Here is a 6,594-nt window from a genome sequence, read left to right on the forward strand (position 1 = left end):
ATGGATTTTTATGGTTAAAATGGTCATTGCCTTGTTTACATGAGAAATAAAAGAATATGGGTAAATGCACTTACCCAGGTAAGTGTTTCTCAGGAAAAACTTACCTAGATAACTGCATTTACCCAGGTAAGTAACTTACCGAAAAACGAACGGGGCCTTAGACTAAGAACGGGAAAATAGCCGTTACTCTCCACTAGACCGATGCGATTTCTAGTGGATGAGGGTAAACCCTTGGCCTGTTTCCCCAAATTCAATGGACTTCGAGCGTGATTTTTACTTTGAAAAAATTGAAATAGTTTTTTACCCCAAAATCGATGTAAACTCTGACATGTTAGCAATTTTACTTTGCTTTTAGAATTTTTTTTTTACAATGTTTCTAAATACTCACAAATCTGACATGGGATGCATATTTGTGCTGAACCGGAATTTGCACCCCTTCCAAACGGAACTAAGGCTGAGTTTGGAACAAATGCAAATATGTAGAGTGTACAAACCTTATATTTTGTATTATTTTGCATGTATTATTATTTACATTGTACATATTTGCATTTGTACTGCTTCCAAACTGAGCCTAAGGAACATATCTTTATAAACCTCGCTGTAGGGAAGACCCCACATCTGTGATCTGCCCCAAGATGTGGACGTTCATCATTAGCCCATTCTATGTGACTATGGGCTCCACGTTCTCTACATCTCATTAACCCATATATTCCATGCAGACGTGTACTAGTAAAGTAGTCCTGAGGAACCAGAACACAACTGCCTTCTAAACGAGAGTGAACAACAAGAGATAAAAAGGAAGGCGCGAAGAGCTAACGGTTAATTAGGTCATGTTTGGTGCAACTTTTACTCTTGCTCATTCTTTCTAATAATAAAATTATATAATGGACAAAAATGGATAGAAATAGGTGGAATGAGAAAATGTTGCTATGATCCAAATATTTTTTTTTTTTTGAAAAAAAAAAAGAATTCTTCATGTGACAACAATGAGAATAAATTTTGAACCATTTGATTATAAGGCTGTATTTGTTTGCGGTGTAAATACAAAACCATACCAATAAAGTTTAAGAATTTTCGAATTTGTCAGTGTAAAAAGCAAACCGGCTTTTACACCCATTTACACTCATATGCGTTTGGACAATCGATGTAAAATTAACATTGCCCTTTTGCTCACGCTGGAGAATACCCACTGATGTAAATCTCCATCCCTCTTTTTGCAAACCACTTAGTACAAAGCTTGAAGGTTGTTGGCAAGATGGCACGAGATTCAAAGGCCCTGTCTGTTCAACCTTTGTGGCAAAGGGAACCACTATTTGATCGTGTTCTGCTGGGAGTGTCATGCTTGCATTTTGGGTATAAGGAAGGAAATGATGCAAGCTAAGTGCTAATCTACCTTCTATTTGACAATGAAGAAATGGTTTGACGATCATTCATTTTCAGCCCAAGAGAAATATCAGCCCTACACAAGCACCTACCTCCACATTTGAGGTTTTAACAGTTTGTCTATGGCAATTTCGCACAATAACACCCAAGCGAAACGTTGATCAAACCATCAATTTGACCACCGTTGTCAATGCACAAGACAAACATCAACCACCTTTGCCAGTGCCGCTGCTCTACAACATTTTGATTTCTATATCTAATCATCTATCTTCTTTTTTTATTTTTTATGTATTTGGATCGGCTTGCTTTCTCATGGCAGAGTTGAGAAAAAGGTTTAAAAGATCTCCATAATAATAACCCAAAACCGAAACCCCCAATCATAATTTGGTAGTCTTTGTGTGCTTGAGGAATGCCGCCTAATGATGCACAATCCGGTCGGTCTTAGCTGCCGGTAACCTTGCCTCTGACGGAGTCGAAGATGCCTGAAACAAGGAAGAAATTGGAGATTTCCGGGGAGGAACCCGGTAGGAATACTCTGAAGCTCAAGTTAATGCTCTTGAGAAGGCAAGGGAAAATAAGGGATTTCAAGACCAGAAAGCACAAATATCACATACCTCTTTCTCTGGGGGAAAAAGGTCTTTTATAAACACCTGGTGCACTCACTCCCAAGTTTCTGCCAAGTCAGGTATAACCACCTCTGTGGTGGGCAGACACAACTGCCACTCTCCTCTCTGTCAGGGCCGTCTCTGCCACAATTGCGATGGTGGTAGCAGGTGGCCGTTACGGCGTGATTGCCATCTGTTAGATCCAGACCAATCTGGCGTGCTGCCTCAGAGTACGGACCTGCCAGGTACGGTTTCACAGTTGCGCGACCTGGAGCCAAGGTGCCGGACTGGTGCACGAGGTAAAGTATTGAGTTCGAATTGGAGTGTCCTATTGTCCCGAGGTAACGGCATATGGTCTGGACTGACTCGAGGTGGGTTAGTCCGGGCTTTGCCCCTCGCGGGCTTCTGTTAACCTCGGGATTCATAGGGAGAGCTCGGGTTTCACCTCTCAAGGAAGTGTGGGTTCCTTTTGGGGAGCTCGGGCCTCTTCTTGGGGAACTCGGGAGCTCGGGCCTCTTATTTGGGATATGGTAGTGCTATGCCGCCGTGCCGAGCTGACGTTCTTGATAGGTCACCTCGGTTTCTTCCATGTGTCACACAGCCAAGGGGTCGGGCCAAATCTACCTCCATCAATTGCCCCCCACTCCCCGTGCCCGGGGTCTTGACCCGGCGTGGGGAGTTCACGGACTGACGGGTGGATTTGCTCCGTGGCGTGCTTAGTCCAGCTCAGAGATTTCCCGGTCTGACCCGCCAATGCTCTTGGCTCAACCAGGATCAGCATGGTTTGACCGGAGTCAGCCCGAGTCGCGTACAACGCACGTGCGGACGTCAAATGATTTATCAACTATCAGACGTCAAAATTTCGCGCTAAACTGATTTCACCTCGGGGGTCATGCAGCCGGTTTTCCTGAGAGCCGTTGGATGGCTTTGATCTCGACCATTGATGTGCGGGTACAGTGGCTATAAATAGTGGGGTCCCTGGTCACTTTTCTTTCGCCAATATTCAGCGATTGTTCCTTGAGCTCGCGTCCAAGGTCTTCAGCTCGCGTCACTTTCCTTAGTTCGGTATCGTTCCCTTGGTGAGTCCCCTTAGCCTTTTCCAATTTCCTTTCCTTTCCTTTTGCGATGTCCAGTTCAAGTAGTTCGGGTAGCTTAGATAACCTCTTAGGAGGGCCTGAGGCGGAGACCTCGGGTCGGATTGACTCTTTTGACAGCCTTATGGATGAGCCCGAGGTAGGGCCTTTAGGTCGGGTCACCCCAGGTAGCCTAGAGTCCACTTCTTGTCGGGTTCGGATGCCGGACACGTTCGGACCCTCCACTATGACGTCTGAGAGACTTCGGTCCCTTGTTCGTCAGTTCAACCTGCCTGGAGAGTATGCATATAGCATACCTTCGGGCAACTTTCCTTGGGAGCACGGTCCAGATGAAATCGTGGTCTTCCGGGAGCAGCTCATTTTCGGGCTGCGCCTTCCTCTTCACCCGCTAATCGTTGAAGTCTTGAACCACTTCGGCGTCTCAATCGGTCAGCTTCACTCGAACTCTATTCGCAATGTTGTCGGGACCATATCCCTCTACTGCGAATATGTCATTCCTTTGGACTTAAAATCTTTTCTGCTCTTCTTATGCTCAAAAAACAAGTGAGCTTCCTTCCCGAGCATAGGCGGGCTTACTACCTGTCTCCCCGACCGGGATTCAAACTTCTTCACAAACTCCCAAACAAGGTCCCGGCGTAGTGGGACTACTTCGTGGTCCGAAGTGCTACGGGGTGGCCGTTTCCTACTCAATGGAGTGCGGCTGTCCCTGACCCCGGCGTCATGTTGGATAAAGACATGGCGGAGACCTTTCAGTCCTGGGCCTAGGTCGGGCTTGAGTGCAAAGAATACCTCTCGGAAGCTAAACTTATTCAGGCCAGTCTGAGTCCGGGTAGGCTTCTTTACTTAGTTTCCTCCCCCCCCCCCCCTTTTTTTTTGTACTGATGTTGAGCTCTTTTCGCAGGTATCATGGAGGCAGATAAGACCCGCGGTGCCAACCTACTTGATGGCATGAAGAGGAGGAAGTGGGTCACCAAGCATGCTCGCGTGGAGTCTCCTCGGGCCGTGGAGTCCGAAGCCCCGAGCCGCCCTCTAGTCATCAACATGGATTCTCCCAGGGAACCTGAGGCGGCGGAGCCCATCCCCGAAGTGGCAGTGGAGCCCGTCATCGCGAAGGCTCGGGAAGCCGAAACCACAGAGGCTTCTCGAACTCCGACAATGTTTTCCAGCTCGGGGAGCCAGGAGGGGGTTGGCAGTGTGCTGACTCCGAGTTGTGCTCTTCGAAAGAGTAAGAAGGTCGTTTACCTAGGTGAGGTCGCGGCATGGTCCGAGCTTTCTCTAGGCCATGTCGGCGCACGTGCGGCGTCTCATGTTATGGTGGTAAGTTGACGTGGTTTTCCCTTGTGCTTTTTTCCTTCATTCTCTACTTTCTTGCTGAACTGACTCCTTGCTTGGCAGGTGAACTCCATCCATGCCCTAATTATCCAAGCAGAGAGGAGCCTGAAGCGGGCACAAGCTGCCGAGGAGGCCTTGGAAATAGCTCGGGAGCGGGCGCAAACTGCCAAAGAGGCTTTGGGATCAGCTCGTGAGCGGGTCCAACATCTTGAGGGTGAGACTTTGGCTCAGAGGAGTGAGTTGGAGAAGTTCCGAAGGGAGAACAGCGCACTGAGGCTTGTCGTGAAACACCTTGTGACCTTGAAAGGGGGCCTGGAGCATGAAGTGGAATACCTCAAGACCGACATCAAGGAGAACTCCGAGATCTTCTTCCAGGCCCTTGAGGACACCAAGGTGAAGGCTGTCAATGACTACATAGCGTCGGAGCGCTTCGATGACCTAATGGTGGGCTCATACCGGAGGGGCTTCAAACTGAGCCGGTGGATGATAAGGCATTCCTACCCCGAACTTGACATTCGTGCCATCACCACCTCGCATATCACTCTCGAGATGGTTGCTGCGGCCGATGAAGATCCAGACTCTGACGACGAGGTTGACCCTCCGAGTGTTACCAAAGTCCCTTCTAAGGGCAAGGGGGATATCCCGAAGTGACGTGTACCGGGCCTGTGAGCCCGAAGTGATATTTATCGAGCTTGCGAGCTCATTTTTCCTACTTCTCTCTTTTTTTTTTTTTTGAACACTGTAAAGCAAATGTTAGTAAATGAAGTACTTTTTCTGCTCAAGTGTTGTGCAACTATTCTTCTTTTACCGAAGTGATTATATTGTCGAGCTACATAGAATTAGGTCCCCGAAACGAGGGGATTCCTTGAGGCGGGTCAACATAGTAAGGCTATATGCCCGATTTGTTCTCCGCCTGGGTAAAGGAAACAGTTTAGTAGGCTAGGCTTGGAGCAAGTTGTACACCCTGGGTTTCATACCCGTGCTGCCTGCTCTTTTTGGCACTAACACTTAGGATGTTTTCCTAGGTCCTGAGGTCATCCTCAGCTCGGCGCTTTTAGCCTTTAGGATGTTTTCCTAGGTTTTTTGCCCATGCCGGAGAGGCAACTGGGTCTTGTAGTGTCGAGGTCTTTGTTACCTCGGCATTTTGTCCCTTAGGCTCTGGGAGCGGCTCACAGTCCGCCCAGTTCGGTAGCTTATAGGTAATATCGCCTTAGGTTGACGATGTTCCAAGCTCGGGGTATTTTCCTACCCTCCAGGGTCTCGAGCTCGTACGCTCCTCTGATTGCTCTCTTTACTCGGTAGGGTCCTTCCTAGTTCGGCCTGAGTTTGCCAACGCCGGGCTCAGGTATCATGACCTTGTGGAGAACCAGGTCATCGACGCGGAAGTTCCGCCTCTTGACTTTGGCGTTGTAGTACCAAGCTACCCTTTGCTGATACGCTGCGGTCCTGATGTATGCGAGGTCACTCACCTCGTCGAGCAGGTCGAGGTTGGTATGTAGCTCGTCGTTATTGGTATTGTCGTTGTATGTTTCCAACCGAAGTGAGGGGATTTCGATTTCAGCTGGGATGACTGCCTCCGTGCCATAGGTGAGGTTGAAGGGAGTTTCTCCAGTGGCGGTTTTTTCTGTAGTTCGATATGCTCATAGGACGCTAGGCAGCTCGTCCGCCCATAACCCTTTAGCTCGGTCTAGCCTTGCCTTTAGTCCGCGGAGAATAGCTCTGTTCGTGACTTCTGCCTGACTGTTTGCTTGTGGGTGCGCGACCAACGTGAAGTTTTGCCGGATCCCCATGTCTTGGCACCACTCTTGGAATTTGATGTCTTCGAACTGCTTGCCATTGTCGGAGATCAATATTCGAGGTAGCCTGAAGCGACACACTATGTTCTTCCAGAAGAAGTTCTGGACGTTTTGAGCTGTGATTGTTATGAGAGTTTCAGCTTCAACCCACTTTGTGAAGTAATCTACCGCCACTACTAGGAACTTCCTCCTTCCCGTTGCAGGCGGGAATGGCCCGAGTAGGTCGATGCCCCACTGTGCGAAGGGCCATGGGCAGGTGAGATACTTGAGGTTGGCGGCGGGCTGGTGGTGAATATTGGCATGCTTTTGGCACTTATCGTATTTCCTGACTAGTTCAACGGCGTTTGCTTTCATTGTTGGCCAATAGTACCCCTGTCGTAGTGC

This window comes from Nelumbo nucifera, chromosome 1 (assembly GCF_055504915.1).
Source record: "Nelumbo nucifera cultivar China Antique chromosome 1, China Antique-T2T, whole genome shotgun sequence".
NCBI lineage: Eukaryota > Viridiplantae > Streptophyta > Magnoliopsida > Proteales > Nelumbonaceae > Nelumbo > Nelumbo nucifera.